The sequence below is a fragment of the Maniola hyperantus genome, chromosome 8 (assembly GCF_902806685.2).
Source record: "Maniola hyperantus chromosome 8, iAphHyp1.2, whole genome shotgun sequence".
In the NCBI taxonomy this organism is placed as follows: domain Eukaryota; kingdom Metazoa; phylum Arthropoda; class Insecta; order Lepidoptera; family Nymphalidae; genus Maniola; species Maniola hyperantus.
In genome coordinates this window covers 10,408,802-10,429,425 of record NC_048543.1, presented here as the reverse complement: position 1 = coordinate 10,429,425, position 20,624 = coordinate 10,408,802, and the positions used below count along the sequence as shown (strand labels likewise).

Here is a 20,624-nt window from a genome sequence, read left to right as displayed (position 1 = left end):
ACAAATTATTTCGGCAAGATTTGGGGGAAAATTTAAGAATTGCTAAAAATCAAGTTTGACGTTTCTATACTCACGAGTTATTGTAACGATTCGATATTGTGTTTGACATGAAAATTATTTGTTCAGAAACGGTGTAGCGTTGAAATCAAGACGAAATTGGTTTTCGCGTAAAACCCCTCGCTCGCTGCACGTGATAGCTTCTTAGAAAGTTAAAAAAAAATATTATCTAAAGCCATATTTAGAGTTTTAAGTAGGTATATTTACTAACACAATTTTTTTTTTTCTGTTACCAAATAATAAATTGGCATTCGAAAAAATGTTTTTGGCTAACATGATATTATCTGCGTGCAATGTTTGTGATGTGAACTTATGTAGTAGCATTTTAGAATACAATTTTTGGTATGATATGATTAGTTCTAATTACCAGCGTATAACTCAACAATTGCTAATTTTTCAAATTGTGAGTTTATTTTATAAATCTACTAGCTTATGCTCGCGACTTCGTCCGTGTGGACTACACACAAACCCCTATTTCACCCCTTTAGGGGTTAAGTTTCAAAAATCCTTTCTTAGCGGATGCCTACGTCATAAAAGCTATCCGCATGCCAAATTTCAGCCTGATCCGTTCAGTAGTTTGGAGCTGTGCGTTGATAGATCAGTCAGTCAGTCAGTCAGCCAGTCAGTCAGTCACCTTTTCCGATTACTTAGAGATATTAGCTTAAATAAAAACTATATTTAAAAAAGTTATCAAATTCAGTTCGTTGATCTTCGAGATAATCGTGGACATAATGGTGCGGGATGGCGCGGGTGACGTACGGGTGTGGGGTGTCCCCCCCGCCTCATACCCCGATTGCCATCTCGACCTGTCGCATACTATAGTATCCATTTTGACATACAATACATATTACGACCGACATAATACCTACAAAGATAAAGTATTGACGTCATAGACTTACCCTTAAATTCTCTTTCATGTTAAAAGCAACAAAATGAAATAGGAAATCGTATTACGCTCCGTTCAAAATTCATTAAAAGCTGTTCTTAGTCAAATGTAATAATTTATTTAAGCAACAAAAATCCCCAAAAGTAATACTCATTGGTGCGTAATTCAACTCTAAAGATTGAAGCACACACAACGCGTGAATACAGCGGTGGCGCGGCAACTGCATGGAACGCAGCACGAGAAAAATCAGTGCAAAAAATCTTACTTGCACCTTTTGCATTTGTCTATAAAAACGCTGCGAAAAAAAGTCACTGTACTCGGGCTACTGGGCCGCGCGCTCAACGTGTATGATTTGTAATACAAGGGATTGTATGAAGCAAGTCAAACAGCCGCGCCTGTCTCCAATGCAAACTTTTCAAGTTGACATTAACTGAGCGGAAATCTTCTTAAACCCGTAAGTTGATTTCATACTTTATTGTACTAAATGACCGATTTGCCAATTTTTAATTTTTGAACTAATTTCTTTTTTTACGGTAATTTTACATGTGATTTTTTATAATAAATGACTTTTCAATTTTTGCATTTGCATTCGATTGTTACATTATTTAACTAGGAATTATAAACAAAATCGATAGCGCTGATACTTTATTAAGTAATGATTCAATATGTTACGCAAAGGCTTTTCACGTGATTTTTCATATGCTACCTGTGAAATGTTCCATCTCTACTTGAGATATAGAACATTTCCTAGGATTCAGGTAGAAGCTGCGTAGCGTCACACAGCCGCCACTTATTTTTTTTGACTCGGCCTTAAAATGAAGAGGCGAAGAGGTACCGTCGAGCGTATTATCATATAAATAATTCAGCGTATCTTTAGCCACATTATGTCATTTACGCTGTTTCCTTTCAAGGGAGTATTTACACAAAAGAAGAGCGAATCAAAAATGATAATTACATGCAAATCTTGGGTTCGTTTGAGCGCCTTTATATTTAAGGAGAGTGTTTACAATAGATTATTAAAAAAGATATTCAATGGGTAAGTATTAACTTTTCAATTTGTAGAAGCTTTGTACTGTGTTATTAGAACTATAGACGACTACCATCAGAGAATATGCTTGAGCTTTAAGTACATGACATAAATACCATTTTAAACAGTTTTATAGCTTTTGTAAAGGTATTTGTTATTCTGATGCTCTTGTGGACACATAATAGGGACAGATGAACGTCAATTATTATAGAATTATGTTGTGTATAATTAAGAGTTTTTATGTAAAGTTGTATTTAATATGAACATAGCAATAGTTTGGATGCTAAACTAAATCAACCGAAAGATTTTCTTGTATACAGTCAAGCGAACAATTTAGATTTTCGCTTCCAGAGGTTTTCTGTCTATTAGACTTCATAAAGTGGTAAATGCTATAGGTGTTTTGTTAGGTATTCAAGACTGCGAATAAAATAGTCTCGTAGCATCGACTTGGGGTAAGTAACTATTAAAATAGGTACTTATTAATTTCTATAACATTTAGGTTAAATGGCAATAGCAAAACCAATTGGTACATAAAGTTATTATCTGTTCGAGATAGCATGAGACCCCTTCATTTCTACGTAACTTAATTACTTATGCTAACTGACAAGTACGCAGCACTACAAACTCACCAGAATAACATGAACATTCTCAGATCTTCTCCCCCATACATGTAAGTGAAGATTAGTGAGTATTAATGTTATAAACAAAGACCATCCAAAATTGGTCGGTTTACTGTTGCGAATAGCTATTATACTCTATTTGAGAATGTAGATTAGGTATTGGCTTGGTTATTAGGCTGCCTTTCCACCGGAGATGTGCGATGCAGCTAAGCGGTGAGCGAGGTTGAAGCTAAACTATGAAACTATGTATCCAATTCCAAGCCAATTCCATTAAAGCTAAGTAGTGTAGTGGTGTGGATAGGATGTGCAATAAAAATGTGCTTTGGAAGAGGTAGATGTGCGAGAAAGATGCACGATGTGAGCTAAAGTTTGCTCCGTAGTTCCCATTGCTACACCACTCGCACATTCCTAGCTCGCATCCTTAACTTGCATCCTTAGCTCACATCCCTTGTTTCAACTAGTGTGATTTTTTTTTAGTTTCGTTGAACCGTTTTCCACTTCTTCTTCTTTGGCGTTACACTCTTGACAGAGCGGTCGTGGCCGTCACTGCAGTGCTGGTGGCATGCTAAACAATGCATCTTCATTCTCCTCTGATGGCTGTCTTCCTTGTGCCTTTTCCACCCGAGCCTAAATTGTGCTATGCTATGAAAATCAAGCGATCCTAGTAGTGGGTATGACACATTCGTAGCTTAATAACGTAGCACATCTCTCGTGGAAAGGCAGTCTTATAATATAACAGAGCATGTAAAGCAATTACTTTGAAATAGTTCAAATAGGCAATATTGGTTGGAGTGCCCTTACCGCTTCGATGGAATTAATAAATTTACATATACTGCCAAATATGTTATGCTAAAGCCTCGCATTTTCCTGATGTATTACTAGCATACCCGTGAGTTCTCTCGCAGAATCATTATCATCATGATCAACCCATGACCGGCTTACTGGAGAGCACGGGTCTTCCCTCAGAAATTGGGTTTCAAAGAAAGGGTTTTGGCCATAGTCTACCACGCTAGCCAAGTGCGGATTGGCAGACTTCACACACCTTTTGAGACTATTATGGAGAACTCTCAGGCATGCTGTTTTCTTACGATGTTTTCCTGAAGAAAACGATGAACGGTGAACCGTTAAAGCACGTGATATTTACTTACGCATATAACTCCGATAAGTTAGAGGTGCGTGCCCGGGATCGAACCCCCGACCTCAGGTTAAGAGACGTACGTCTTAACCACTGGGCTATCACAGCTTCATCGGGGTGGATTTAGGTCTTTAACAATCCCGTCGTACAAAAATCGGTTAACAGACAGGCAGAAAGATACAAAACTTTTGCATTTTTAATACGTATAATATATTAGTAAGGATTATTTTATTTCATTTACGAATTAAATTTGTAAAAAACTGATCACCTTATTAAAAATTCAAAGCTTTGCCGTCAAGTGATTTAGCGTTCCGGTACGTTGCCGTATAGAAACCGATAAGGGGTTTAATAAAAAAAATGTCATACCCCTCTCAAGTTAGGCCGCTACTATCTTATACCGCCTCATCATTTACAACATAGTGAGACTGCAGTCCAGGGCTAACTTTTAGTGGAATAATTTTTTTAACAAGTTTCCGCCAATGATTAAATTATTTATTTGATCTTACAATAGGTCTTTTTACAAATTGTATCGGGGACCCTGAAGTAAGTTTGCAAAACCTGTATTCAGAGGCCCCACTTTTCCTCCTCCGTCATTTACAAATAAGTACTTATTTTCAACAAATACAAAATTTACAAACATACAAGTACAAGTATACCTATATCTCGGAAAAAGTTCCAGTTCATTAAAAACCACTGCTAATAAAATTACAAGCGCCAAAACCATTAATCTGCGTGAAATTTTCGTATATTTTTCATTTTATTCGACGGTTTTTTCTATCGTATTATGTTGTCGGTAAACTTTTAATGTATGCTCGTTTCAGACGCCGGTTCAGAGAGTGAAGGGGCGCGAACTTGCTCCGTCCAATTCAGAATCTTGAGGAACTAATTTAACTGCGTCTAACTACCACTCGACTTCTAAACGAATATAAAATATGTTTCAATATATTGTGTTTCAGAGTCACTCAACGGGCGATGGAGAGAGATATGCTTGGATATTCTCTGCGTCACAAAATTGGAAATGAGTTAGTGTCATTCACCTTAGTAAAGTATTGTATAAGTCCCGCAAATTGCTATTGCGCTGGAACCATGTCTCATTAACATTGAAATGACGTCAGCCGAAATAAAAATATACCATCAGCTCGAAACTTCAGTCTAGTGCAGACGTCACTAAAATGGCGACCACGTGCATTAGAAATTTGCGGGACTTATAGTCTACTAGTGAATAATATATTTGATAATAATATTTTCATAATCTAATATCAGGAAAGCTAGGTAGGTATGTATATTTAATTAATACGGTCATAGTATACATAACACACAAGAAGTCCTGATCAAATATTCCGTAACAACGTCAACGTCAGGGCAGCTCATCAAAATATCGCGTTACGGAATCACAAATTCATTCCGGACGCCAATTATCCGTGAGCGCTCATTTTCCGACTCATTCCCGGCTGCGCGATTGCGGGAGAATGACAGCTACAGTGTCACGATCGCAATCATCTCTGATTGGTTAATGCTCGCTCACTATTGGCTACAATGCATTGTTGCAACAAGAATCGCACAAATTCAGCCAATCAGAACAATTGAGATTGTAATAATGATTGATGCAGGTTTTAGACAATCGCCCTGCTGGTGTAACGATCACGTGGTGATTTTGACAGCTACCACCCTTTTGCAGCGTCGTGTTTACATTGCACGATCCCAGTTGTATCATAAATAATAATTATATTTTTTATTCTTATTTTATAATGTTTAGTAAGAGGTCCACTGTTGGGCATTTGTTTGAGTACTTCATGTGCGTAGGCCTAGTTAGTGTCACCACACCCGGTCTTCAGCCTTCCTCATCCCGCTAGCCTCTTTATATCGTCATTCCATCGTGCTGGAGGACGCTCCACACTACGCTTACTTGTACACGGTCTCCATTCTCTCTTATCTCTTATAATTTTATGACTTGCGCGTACCTACCTATTGCAAAATATATCTAGTCTCTAGGCACAAGAATTTAGATTTCGTACTTACTCAGATATCATATTATTCAGTAATTTAATAATTGTAGTTGACAGATGTGTTGTGATGCATTTTATCCACTACTCCAATGTTAGGACTCCAAATATTACGAATCATCGCATCAAATGCATAAGTTTTTATCGCGCTAATATCAATGAGCTTTATTCATATTTTCACTACTAAATAGAGTATCGTTCGGAGGTTTCATATACCAACATTTAAGTCAGGCTTGCGAAGCCGTGCGATTTCAACTATAAAACACTATTAGGAAATGACTGAATGTAATTGCGCCCTAAACAACGCAGAGAAGGCAGAGGCATTGCGAATGCAAATGTCACTCGTTAACATGCATTGCGCGTAGTCGGCCGACTAATTAGGCGATAGCCTGACATCCGCTCCAAGATATCATTTTATGCACGTAATATAGCATATTGTACCTTCTACGACCCAAATTTAGAGCCTCAATAGCTCAACCGGTAAAGGAGTGGACTGAAAACCGAAAGGTCGACGGTTCAAACCCTGCCCGTTGCACTATTGTCGTACCTACTCCTAGCACAAGCCTGACGCTTAGTTGGAGAGAAAAGGGGAATATTAGTCATTTAACATAGCTACTATTCTTTAAAAAAATATCATATTATTATACTTAATAGTAACTTGCTGGACTTGCCGCAAGTCACAAAATATGTATGTACATGTACAATATTGCTCGTAGTGTAAACAATTCTGCAAGTACTTTGCAAAAAGTTCTTGCTAGTCTAAACCTCGCTATAGAACATGATACCACATGAATCAAATCAATCAATCAGCCTATTTGCGTCCACTGCTGGACATAGGCCTTCCCAAGAGCACGCCACCACACACGATCCTCCGCCTTCCTCATCCACCCACTTCCCGCTATAGCTAAGGTCGTCAGTCCAGCGGGTTGGAGGTCGTCCCACACTGCGCTTGCTGATACGCGGTCTCCACTCCAGAACACGTCTGCCCCATCGGCCATCGATTCTGCGGCAGACGTGGCCTGCCCACTGCCACTTCAGCTGGCTAATTCGTTGGGCTATATCGGTCACTCTGGTTCTTCTACGGATTTCCTCGTTATTATTTATTATATTATTATATTATTATTATATTATATTATTATATATATATATATGTAAAGAAAACCACTTTACCCATGGACACCTATTCAGTGCTTTTCTTTAATTTATTACTTTGTCTTTGGTGCATAAAAGACATATCCTGAAGTCTGTGGACTTAGCTTGTCAAATGTCACTACTGACAGTTATGTCAATTGAATCTGAAGTTTTGTCGGTGTTTTGAAGTAAACGGATATTTTGTGTTTATAATTAGAAAAGATTAATTGTTAAAACCGTAAATAAAGGCTTTAAATGTTGTTTCTGTAGTTGTATAGAAACGCAATTAAGTCTTGGTTTCATTCCCCGAATCCACTCAAGAATAAAATAACATTATAAAACAACATTTTCTGCATATATTTCACTAAACATGGAACGGTTGCGGTTTGATTTTGTTGTGAAACCAGCAGCGGATGGAAAATCAAATACCATCTGTATAACCTCGATAGCTACACCTACAGGACAGATATTTGGAATACCTGCCGAGCTTCAACCTGCAAATTTGCACCAAGTAATTACAAACACTTCCAACTATGCCAAGGTAAGAAAATCATTGCTTAAAAGACATCAAACAAGGAAAATATGGATAACCTTGACAGATGATATATCAAAAGTATATTTGGATGAAGAACAAAACTTACAGTTTAATGATTTTTACTTAGAAGAGATTATAGAAAAAACAAATAGTCCTGAATCTATACCTAGTGGCTCAAGTGGAACGTTGGAAAAACTATTAGAGAAATTGCTGGAAGAAAAACCAATCAAATCAGAAACTCAGAGTTTGGGGAAAATTGCAAAGGACTTTACAATTGAGAAATTCACCGGCAGAAACTCAAATGCTGACCAATGGATTAAAGATTTTAATAAAGAATGTGAACGTTTCCAGATCAACGAAGATAGAAAGAAAATTGAAATTCTAAAAATTTTTTTGGAATACTCTAGTGTAGACTGGTACAGTTGCATGATAATAAAACTTACGGTGGAATCAGAATGGAGCAAATGGGAGGAAAATTTTTGTGAAACGTTTAAAAACAAAGGATGGTCACCCAGTCGATATGCTCTAGCTTTCAAATATCAGACAGGCTTGTTACTTGAGTATGCCTTAAAAAAAGAAAAATTGTTACTGGAAGTAAGAAAATCAATTGATACTGGGACACTCATAGACCTTATAGCATTCGGTTTGCCTAATTATGTAGCTGATAAAATTGACAGAGAAACTTTACAAGGAACCGAAGATCTCTACAATGAATTAGGAAGATTGGAACATTTAGTTGGAAAAAATAAATATGATAAAAAAAGTTCTATATATCCTGATACAAAATCCAAAAAAAATGAAGAAAAAAAACCATGTCAAATCTGTGTCCGCGAAAAAAAAGGGAAACGTTATCATCCTGAGGAAAATTGCTGGTTTAAAGGGAAAAACAAAAATGCAGTTGTAAAAACAGTAAATAACTCAGAATTGGAAATTGAACTGAACGAGGAAAATCCAAAAAACTAGAGGTGCCACCATTAATAAAAGTCAAGTTACTATTAAATGATACTTTAAATGTTTCCGGAATTTATGACTCGGGTTCAAATGTATCATTAATAAATGCAAGATTATTAAAGATATATCCAAACGAAAATACAGATAGTATACAAAAAGTAAACTTGAAGACTATTAATGGTGAGAAGAAAACAAAAGGGATGGTAACACTAAAAATAAAAATCTACAATATTGAAAGAAATATGGATGTTTTTGTAGTCGATAATGAAAATTTTAACTATGATTTTCTAATTGGTTTGGATTGCATAAAAAATTTCAACTTAACACAAAATGAAAAATTAGAGATTATACAATGTAACAATCCAAAAGAAAAGAACGTAACTTCAAATGAAAAGGATACGAAAAACGATAACTACTCAAAAACTGATACATCAAAGATAACAAATGTCAAAATTCCTGATGTACTAGGTGACAAAAATGAAGAAGGTTTGTTTTTACACTCAGATGTATTAAAGCAAGAAACTAGACACACAAATAAATGTGAAATAAATTTCAATGAACATATAAACTTTGATGGATTTGAAATCTTAGTAAACCATCTAGATTTATACCAACAATCAGAAATTGATAAGCTAATAGAAAAATACAAATCGGTTTTTGCTAAAGATAAATATGATATAGGTACTGTAAGAGATTATGAAGCTCATATTGACTTAATGGTAGATAAGTATTGCTGCAAACGTCCATACAGATGCACACCTGAAGATAGAAAAGAAATAGAAAATCAAATAGCAAAACTATTAAAAAAAAAATTGATTGAGGATTCGTATAGCCCGTTTGCTGCTCCAGTTACTCTGGCATATAAAAAAGAAGATGAAAAAAGAACAAGATTGTGTATAGATTTCAGAGAACTGAACAAAATTGTAGTCCCTCAATCTCAACCTTTTCCTTTGATAGAGGATTTAATGTCAAAAACTGTAAACTGTAACTATTTTTCTACTTTGGACATAAATTCAGCATTTTGGTCAATTCCTTTGAAAATTCAAGATAGATACAAGACTGCATTTGTAACACAGGAGGGCCATTTTCAATGGACTTGTCTCCCATTTGGCCTAAAGACGGCACCAGCTATTTTCCAAAGAATATTGGGAAACATTATTAGAAAATATGAACTCTCTAATTTTGCGGTAAATTTTATAGATGATATCTTAATTTTTTCAAAAACTTTCAAAGATCATTTATTACATCTATCAAGACTAATGGAAGCAATACTAACATAAGGTTTTAGACTAAAATTTTCTAAATGTTCTTTTGCAAATAATTATGCCAAATATTTAGGTCATATAATTGAAAACAATTCAATCAGACCTCTGAAAGATTATTTGACCGCTGTGAAGAACTTTCCAATACCAAAAACAAGGAAAAATATACGACAATTCCTAGGAAAAGTAAATTTTCATCATAAATTCGTACCACACAGTGCGATTATCCTAGATCCGTTACACAATTTACTACGAAAAGATGTGAAATTTATATGGTCTGCAGAATGTCAAGAATCATTTGATAAAATAAAAGCATTACTATGTTCAGAACCAATTCTTAATATCTTTAACCCTGAAAAACCGATAAAGATTTACACGGATGCTAGTATCAAAGGTGTGGGAGCGGTGTTAAAACAAGAAGATAAAAACGGCGATATTAAGCCAGTTGCTTACTTTTCAAAAAAATTTACTGAAACTCAAAAAACTAAGAAAGCAATATATCTAGAATGCCTAGCAATAAAAGAAGCTGTGAAATATTGGCAGCACTGGCTTATGGGAAAAGAATTTACAGTATACTCTGATCATAAACCGTTAGAAAATATGAACATTAAGGCTAGAACTGACGAAGAACTAGGGGATTTGATGTATTATTTATCCCAATATAATTTTAAAATTAAATATAATCCAGGAAAATCAAACCAAGAAGCAGACTGTTTAAGCAGAAACCCAGTTCTAGAACCCAACGATAACAATGAAGATTTTTTAAAAGTAGTAAATTTAATAACCCTAGAAGATATAAAAAATGACCAACACTCAAATCTAGATCCACAAAAAGAAAAACTTGTATTTGAAAATGGAATTTATTACAAAAACAATAGAAGAAGGAAAAAAATCATACTATCAGAAGAACTTAGCAAAACTCTAATAAAAGACGTCCATGACACTTATTGCCACATTGGGAGGACTCAGATGATAAGTAAAATAACACCATTTTACACAGCAAAGAATATCATCGCAAGCATTAAACAAATTTGTGATGAATGTGAAATTTGTATAAAAAACAAATCAAGGAGGAAGTCAAAATATGGCTTAATGTCACATTTAGGTCCAGCAACACGTCCGTTTGAAATTGTCTCTATTGATACAATTGGAGGCTTTGGAGGATCACGGTCAACAAAAAAATACTTGCACCTTCTGGTCGATCATTTCACAAGGTATGCCTATATATTCACATCAAGAAACCAAAGCTCCACAGATTTTATTAAGCTAATAAAAAATGTGACACAAAGCTATAATATAGATATGGTATTAACGGACCAATATCCTGGTATAAACTCCAAAGAATTTAAAGAATTCCTGAAGAACGAAAGCATAACAATGATTTTCACTGCTGTGGATTCACCATTTTCTAATAGACTTAATGAAAGGCTAAATCAAACTTTAGTCAATAAGATAAGATGCAAAATAAATGAAAGTGAGAAAAAAATAGCATGGACTACTATTGCACAAAAATGTGTAGAAAAATATAACGAAACAGAACATACAGTTACAAAATTTGCTCCAAAATACCTCTTAGAAGGCGAAAATGTAAACATTCTACCACTTGAATTAAAATCAAGATGTACAAAAGAAGATCTGGAAAGAGATAGACAACTAGCTTTGGAGAACACAATAAAATCTCACAATTATAATAAAAAAATATTCGACCGTCATAGAGAAGAATATAAATTGGATGTGGGAGACAGAGTTTATGTGGAAAACGGAAATCGGCTAAATAGGAAGAAAATGGATGAATTGAGGATTGGGCCATACACTATTCTGAAGAAAATTTCAAATTCAATCTATGAAGTTGATACCGGACGCAAGAAAGCTGAATCAAATCTTTACCACATTACAAAACTGTCTCCAGTGTTTGATAATAACTGAACAATTACATACGTTATCACATGCAATTGTTACTCTGACGGGGGTGGAGATGTAAAGAAAACCACTTTACCCATGGACACCTATTCAGTGCTTTTCTTTAATTTATTACTTTGTCTTTGGTGCATAAAAGACATATCCTGAAGTCTGTGGACTTAGCTTGTCAAATGTCACTACTGACAGTTATGTCAATTGAATCTGAAGTTTTGTCGGTGTTTTGAAGTAAACGGATATTTTGTGTTTATAATTAGAAAAGATTAATTGTTAAAACCGTAAATAAAGGCTTTAAATGTTGTTTCTGTAGTTGTATAGAAACGCAATTAAGTCTTGGTTTCATTCCCCGAATCCACTCAAGAATAAAATAACATTATATATATATTATATTATTATTACCACATGAATAGCTAGTTCGAAATGACCCATCTAATTAGTTACATGGGAGTCAATGATTTATATACATACTATAAGATAAACATATTATTCTATATAGAAACATTTCATACACAACAACATCTCTCTAAAAAAAGTTGTTTATTCGTAACATAAACGTATAAAAAGGAGTTAAGCACACGGTAAACAGGAAACGGGCAATTTCGTATGGAGAAGTATGTAGAAGCGCGGCGGGCGGCTTAATATCCCTCAGGAATAAACTGCAATTTCACCATATTGGGATGAAAACAAAATATTATAAGCCATAAGAATAAAGGAGAAACTCAGACACCACTTAGAATGCTCTAACGTGAATAGCGCCATAACAATCTACTAGTTCTTTAAGAATAGCTTGAATGTGTTTGCGAAGAAGTTTTCTGTTCTTAGAATAGCGAGAATTATCAAAAATATTTTAATGGAAAAATATACAGAGACCAGATACTTTACACTGACTAGTGTCATACTTCATAGACTCCGCCGAGTTTCTTGCTGGTTCTTCTCAAGGTATGAAAGGTATTCCGAAACAGTGCAATGGAAGATCCATTTGACGGTTCAACTCGTAAAAGTCATCACTCACTCATCATCATCATCATCATCATCATCAGCCTGTGGACGTCCGCTGTTGGATATAGGGCTTCCCTAAAGAGCGCCACCACACCCGGTCCTCAGCCTTCCTCATCCAGCCACTTCCCGCCAGCCTCTTTATATCGTCGGTCCATCGTGCTGGAGGGCGTCCCACACTACGCTTGCTTAAACGCGGTCTCCACTCAAGGACTTTCCGGCTCCAACGGCCATCGCCTCTACGACAGGCATGACCTGCCCACTGCCACTTCAGCTAAAAGCGTAAAAGTTTATTTGAATAAAAATATTTCTATTTCTACTAGGAATTGCGTCTTCCAATGCCACCAAAGTTCACCAAAGAATCCTACTACTAATACGTATAATTATAACGAATCTATATGCTTACCTACGTGAATTAATCAATGAATAAATAATAATATGGATAGTGTTTCTGAAAATACTTTTTGATTATTTCTGAGAAATCAAGTCATATATTATTATTCTGTAGTTTTACACAGACAAAATGAAAATATAACTATTAGTGTTTCAATAAACAGACAAAAGTAATCGGCCACCAGAAATGCAAATATCGCAATAATTACTCGGTATTATATAGTCCTGCTTGCAGAGAGTTGCTATAGATACTAGAGGTGGTAATGTCTATGACTGGTGATCGAGACGATCAGTCTTGTCTTGCATTACTTTATTTCTCAATAATATTATTCATCTTTTTAGGAACCCGAAGCAGTCCGTCCGTCAGTCCGTCCGTTCGTCCGTCTGTCTGTCCGTCTGTCAGCAGGCTGTATTTCATGAACCATAAATAGGTAGAGAGTTGAAATTTTTAACAGAATGAATGAACAAATACTAAAAATTTCCCGCCATGAAAATTAAGAACAAATAAAAAGTGTTATTTCTTGTACGATGTTACGGAACCCGTCCTGTGCAAATCCATCTCACATTTGATCGATTTTTATGTGACATGATTCCTAGGTGTCCTGTTGCGGTCATTCAACTAGGTATAAAAACTTGTAGGATTTTAAAGTATTTTTTGTTCAAAATATAACACAAAGTAAAAATGATTGCATTTGATCTGTTACTAATTATTCTGATCAAACTAATTTCAGGTTTTGCTTATAGTAAAACTAACTTTTTATATAATTCTGAAAAATTAGAGGAGCATGCCAGGGATTGAACAGAGAACCCCCGACAGACTCATATCGTATTGTAAATTGTAATTATTTCTTTATACATAACAACACAGTATATTTTTCTGCGACATTTTTCTGAAACCTGCAGTATGAGATATGCTCGCTCTATGATCTGTAGCTCAATGGCTGCTTGTTAAGAACAGTGGGGGTTCATTACACGCCATATGCCTGCCGAAAGTATTTTGAAAAAGAGCATTTGTGAATAACCCTTTCGCGTACGCAATGAAATGTTCCTTTATATCTCAAGAGGCTGTATTATGACGTCGGAAACACGGAGCCTACGAAAACAGATACGGGAAACAATACGAGTTTTGATAAAATAAGGGATGATGAAGGTACTAATGAAGAATGTGAATGAATATATTAAAAGTACTTTTCAACTTTTCGCCGGTTTATGGATATTGTATGGGGATTCATTTGAAATGGAATTACTTTGTAAATTAATATTTACCCTTTCGGCTGAACAAAAACGCACTCTATCAAAGGCTGCAACGCTTTGTTGATGGAAAATACAATTGCGCATTGTAAGGTGTACATCTCCTGAGGTCTGAGAATGCTCCGGTGTCGGGTCGAGACGTGCGTTGAGTATGTGTTTTCCAATTTGTGTGGTGCCGCGTGGTGGTGGTGCGTATTGCTTGCTTGGTAGCTGGCTTTTCCTACACGTTTAGCAGTGGGAGGGCGGGCGGTGGATATTGTATGCTGCATGTTGCACCATACAGATTCGTTTTTTCAGCGGACCATAACGAATCAAGCTATTGGTTCCTTGTACCTATATCATGGACTTCCGCAAAGTAACGCTTGCTTTTACATACCTACAATAAAATCGTTATAAACTCATCACCAGCCCATTACTGAGCACGGCTCTCCTCAGAATGACAATGTTTTAAGGCTCACGTCTTCCAAGCTGGCGAAGATTTCGAGAGACACCTTTTTTCTCATAGGCATGCAGGTTTCCTCACGATGGTTTCCTTCACCATTGAAGCTAGAATATATTTAATTGTTTAAAACACAATATATCACGAAAAATTAGAGGTACGTGCCTTGGACCAAACGCCGGACTTTCCGAATAGAAAGCCTATAGATACTATAGGCTAGCAAGCACCAGACAAATACTAGTCTATATATTACAGAGGTAGCTAGTATTGACTATTGAGGCCTTAGCCTTATACAAACAAAGTTCTTGCCCAAAAACACTGAACATATCCCAATCAAAGAGGTTTATGATATTACCGGCAAAATTTACATCGTAAACACTAACAACCTTTCAAAGGGCCAAAGTTCCCCAATAGTTCCTTTAAGGATTACCTTTTGTAAACTGAAATGGGACTCAATCATCATCTGGACCAGGATTACAGAAGGGCGTAGGATTATAACTATGTCTTAGTTATGCAATAGAGGCATCGCCGCGGGCGGGGAGATGGGGCCCCTTTGGTCCTCTGCAAATATTCCATATAATGATTCGCTTTTAATTATTATTGCTGTAGCGGCCAAGTTGTGTTTGATGTATTGATTAAAACCGTGTTTGTGTTTAAATGCCATCGAGATAGCGGTTTCCATCGCGTCAATGGGAACTGTAATCTCAGGGGGTCTCTCCTTGTCACTTTGTTGGCATGTTCAATGGTGGGCTGATTGTGTAGGGGTCAATAAAAGAGCTCTTCATATATCGTACCCTAACGAGTAACACTAATTGAAATGAGTAACACCAGTTGTTCATAATCAAATGAGACTGTTGCGATAGCGATCATGATTTGATGTTGAAGTGGATATGTCGTAGGTATATACCTTTAAAACTCGTTCGCTTCGTTCGTATCGTTCACTATTTTTTTACATTATAAACATAAGGAATAAACAAGGTTTTCACACAAATAAGTAGTTATAGTAGGTAGAAAATTTTACAAGGTATATTGGTTTATAGGAAATTTTTTCACAAGGTAATAGAATAGACCTGCACTTGATTGCGATCCTCGCGCACAATGCAATTTTTTGTTATCAAAATATTGCAATGGGTGGCTCATAAACAATCAGTTAGCGATCGTTACATTGAACAGTTTTATATTAGGCACGTAAACACATAGGCAACAATGTCACATAAACTATAACGACCAGTAACTTTACGAGGGCATAAACATAAAAAAACTCGTCGCGTCCACAGGCGAAAAATATGAAAATGCACCTAATATCGCGCTTGTATGGGAATAAAAGTTTTTCCATTTAGTTGGTACATCGTTGCTATTTCCCTATAGAAGTCATAAACATAATGCTTAGCGGGCAGCGGGGCCTGCCTCCCCTGTCCTCCCCTCAACCCTTCTCCCGGCCCATCCTCTGCAAAGTTCAATTTTATTTCAGTCTTTCGCAAGTCTATGCTCAGCGAGAAAAATGTTTCGCTTCCCTGTCCATTAGCCGGTTTAAATTAGAGTTTTAATTATTAAGAGCGCATCAGTCTTTAAAACGTTTTACAGGAGAAAACCCCCAGCCGCGCTAAACGCTAAACTTTGAATAGTTTTTTTTTATATTTAAAAGCCTTTGTTTTCTCAATAAAGTCTACTTAAACCAATTGATTGCTTTGTAAAATGAATTTACCAGATGGGGACTGCTGCGGTATGAAACAATATTACGCTTAAGTAATATCCAAAGCAATTTTTAATAATTATGTTAGTATGCCCCAAATGTTCGGAACAACATTGTCTACCAGAGCGTGCTATTAAGGGTATGGGCAGGCTCGCAGTAAAGCCACGAGAGCAAATAAAGTTGCTCCCGAAACGCACGGTAATGAAAGTTCATTGGATTAAGCCGGGCTTATGTAAGGCCCCAATAATAATAATAAGCAAAAATGCACGTGGAACAAACCTCGCTTAAATAACTCACTCAATAACATCTAATTTAGGGATCTCTGGAATATACCCCGACGCATTCCGCAACAAGGTCCCGGAACGCTTTACGCGGTTGAAGTTTATGTTATTCTCATTAAGCTAAATGCTATGGATATTTAAAGAGCATTTTTTGAAAACATTTTCGGTGTAGGGTTTTTGTGATACGGAAAATGCGGACAAAATAAGGCAATATATCTCTTAGACTTCGGCTTCAAAGGGAGTTTATTTTGACCTTTTATTGCTTCAGGTTTCCTTTAATTTGGTTTTAGAATAGACATTATTACTATCATTATACTCGTTGCGGTGCTCATGTTTAGCTAAGGATTTTTATTTTTCAAATGGAAGTTCTGTTTCTCAGTGCTATTGTGTTTTGTGGGATTAGGTACTAAATCCTTCAGAATTACTCGTAGCTATTGAACCGTTATTATAATAGCTAACGAAACCTCATTAAAAAATTACTTAATAAAGTAATTGTGAGAAATCAGTGGCAGACTCAAATGTATACTATCAAAATTCAATATCTTTAATTAAACATAGTTACATGTTTACATCCTTATAAATAAAAGATAAAACAGGACTAAATTGAGGTTTTTGGGTTTTTTGAGTTTTTTGAAATTTTTAATTTTTCTTTTGTTAAGGCCGAAAATAACTAAGTATTTTTAAGCCCATTTTTAAAATTGCATTTTAATTAAGTACCTATATACAAAAAATAATATTTTAAAATGAAAGGAATTCTATTAAATACGAATATAGACATGATATCATTAGCTACAAAAACCACCAAGAAGAAAAAAGGCTTTGATCATTTACAAACGTTTCGAACATGAAAACGATAGATAGAAAAATATCGCGCAGACTCATCTACAAAAACACTAGTCATTGATATCCAAAACTAAAGATATACAATCCCAAAGTATAGGGAAATACGAACTGTATAGTGTATATATTGTTTCCTATGCAGTAAAAATGTGAATAAAAGTGTAGATAATTTTTTAATGAAATTAAGAATGCCATGATAATTATCATAAATCTTCAAAATACGTAATCAAAATTAATCACTTAGCTAAAGAATCTAAACTGCGCTCGCGTCTGTTGAAAGGTTCTTATCTTGTTTAAATTACATCATACAATACAATCCTACCTATTATAATATAATCATTACCTATCTCTTTGCTATCATCAGTAACGGCATAGTTTATTATTTAAATCTATATGTGTATATATATCTATGTAGTCTTATGTATGTCAATAATACTTTATTTGTATGTATTAGTGTATTAACAATATGTATTTTATATTCTTATTATATGGTTTAGTTTATTTAGCTATTGGTATTTAGGTTTATTTTACACCACCTCCTATTGTCCATTTGTTCGTTTTTTCCCTAGCGTTAAGGTTGTCTGGAAGAGATCGCTATTTAGCGATAAGACCGCCTTTTTGTACCTACTTATTAAGATTTCTTTTTGTAACCTGTCATTTGTGTTTCTGTGGTGCAATAAAGTATATACATACATACATACATAATCATACAAATATTATCCTAAAAAATCAGTAGGTACCTATTGAAGATAATATTTATGATCCCCCGTGGCTTTCTGGCACAAAATTTGATTCAAACTTGATTTGAATTATAGCCACTGAAACAGAAAGGTATCAATATAATTAATCTAACTATAACTTTTTAAAGTACAAAATCCCGTTAAAATGAGTTTAATCATTTTTTAATAATGCACTCAGCACTAACAAAGTAACGTCTGACATTTATCATCATCGGGTATCTACATATCTTGGGTACAATATCTTGAATTTCCTATATCAAAGGTTTCAGACTACATCTTCGCTGTATCGGAACAATTTCGAGTCATTTGACGCAGCGCTGCAGTAAATCACTTCGCTACATTTGCACCTGCTGCAATTTGTTTCGCATTCGAACACATTATCTCTTTCACTATTCCGTCGTCTGTGTTTCCTGCTACGTATAATTTGAAAAGTTTCTTCAAAGCAAGAGTGAAATGCGGTGATAGCCTAGTAGTTAAAACGTCCGCCTCCTTTTCGGGAGGTCGGGGGTTCGATCTCGGGCACGCACCACTAATGAAATTATGTGCGTTTTTAAAAACGATTAAATATCACTTGCTTTAATGGCGAATGAAAACATCGTTAGGAAACCAGCACGCCTGAGAGTTCTCCAAGTTCTCAAAGGAGTGTGAAATCTGCCAATCCGCATTGGGAAAGACTGGCAGACTATGGCCAAAACCCTTCTCACTTTGAGAGGAGACCCGGCTCAATAGTGGGCCGGTAATGGGTTGATGAAGAGTGACATGCAGCTTTGGAAAACACTCACCTAGCCGTTGAAAACAAGCGGAACAGGATAGTGTTCTGTAGCACTCCTTGCTCCGTGTTAGGATCACATGTGGACACCTATTGGTTCAAACCAAATCAAATCATGTAGGACAAATCTACTGTCCTTATGATAAGTCTGTGACTCTACCACCGGTTTGGAATGAAAATTCTACTGAAAAGAGCCGCAAAGAAACTCGGCAGTTGCTCTTTTCGAATCATAAAAAGTTACAATATGTAACAATACAGCTGTACCATCTTGTGTGCAACTGAAAGCTTAGAGTCGGTAGCTTTTACACAACTTTGTTACGAAGACGAATAAAAAGAAATCTCGAATTTAAGTACAAGATTAAAAGTATAGTAAGGCTCTTCTTAGTAAAAAGGCATAGTATACTCCCTGTTGCCCGACTGCGTAATGTAAAAGTGTGGTCAGTATGTTTATCAGTCTATATGACATATTATGATCCTTTTATTGTTCCTTTGTTGTTAATTCCGTGGTATATACCTTCATTTTAACTAAAATATAGGCATGCGCTTGACTGCAATCATACTAAATAATAGGTTATGATGTATCATAAGATGGAATGCGCCTACCTTTCAGGTGTTTAACCTCAAGCTTAATACGACTTACAGGTAGGTAGTTTTTAAGATCAAAGGCACAAAATAAACCAATTTAAAGCAGAAATGTATCAATTGATGAGAAAACTTTTGTAATATAATATAAAAGAACCTTTGATCGTTCTTTCCAGTCGAGCACAATGTAAATACACTATTGTCTTTAGACATAGCGTGCCCTAGCGGCTAGCCATAGAGTATTAATAGACCACAGAGATGGCATGACATCATCAGGCGTTAATAAAAAAGCGCTCTCCCCACTCAGAAAATAAATACATACTTAGTGTTTGTATTTCCTTTACTAATATTACAGACTACAGTTATTAGGCTTACTTGGTGGGAGGAGACACCTACGGCGGGGTGCCCTTCGATAATAAGAGTGAAAGAGAGAGAGAGAGAGAGAGAGATACACGTTTACGCCATAGAAAGAAAGGCGTTTGTTGAATTTTCAGCGGCGTTGTGCGATTGCGATTACGGTGTAAAGGGAATCGCTATTTATTTAAACGCCTTTGCGGAGTGAGCCTCCTGTAAGTGTTATGCGGTATCAAAATATGTTAAAGATGACTGCGCTGCTGTGACCGCCAGCGCTCTGGTTAACCTCTACACTCTTAGGGTCACTGAAAGTGTTAATAAAAGTGACAAGTATACTGACGCAACCAATACAATATATGTAGATAACAAGCTGATTTCTACTGGACAATGGACATGCCTACTGTTTTTTCACGAGTCAGGTTGCGTTTTGCGTAACATTCCTACCTCTAGTTTACGGCACCTCTCTCTCCCTGTATAGCTACAAATAGACTACGATGTATTCTTTGTATCGATGTTCTCTGTATCAACGCAATATCACGTAGTTTATCCCGGCGTCTGCAGTAATGCACGGGTACATTTGCACCTCGTGTAATTTATTTCTCAATTCACATCCACATTTCCCCTTTTCCTGCTGTGTCGACGTTTACCCGCTTTACAAAGTTTCTTCTGAACATTTTAGCTAAGTATATATATATAGAGATTACCTTACTATACTGAAGTAGTTACCTACTTAATTTTTATCCTATAAGGTATGCGTTGTAA

The 20,624-nt window shown here is 35.9% G+C and overlaps 1 long non-coding RNA gene across 1 annotated transcript in view; it reads right to left on the bottom strand.

Moving 5' to 3' along the window:
- The window catches only part of LOC138402661 (uncharacterized), a 53,988-nt gene extending 38,489 nt beyond the window's left edge, over positions 1 to 15,499 (bottom strand). The window contains exon 1 of the long non-coding RNA XR_011237016.1: positions 15,034 to 15,499. This is a non-coding gene — a long non-coding RNA (uncharacterized lncRNA). The remainder of the gene's footprint in view (positions 1 to 15,033) is intronic.
- Between the last annotated feature and the right edge of the window lie 5,125 nt (positions 15,500 to 20,624).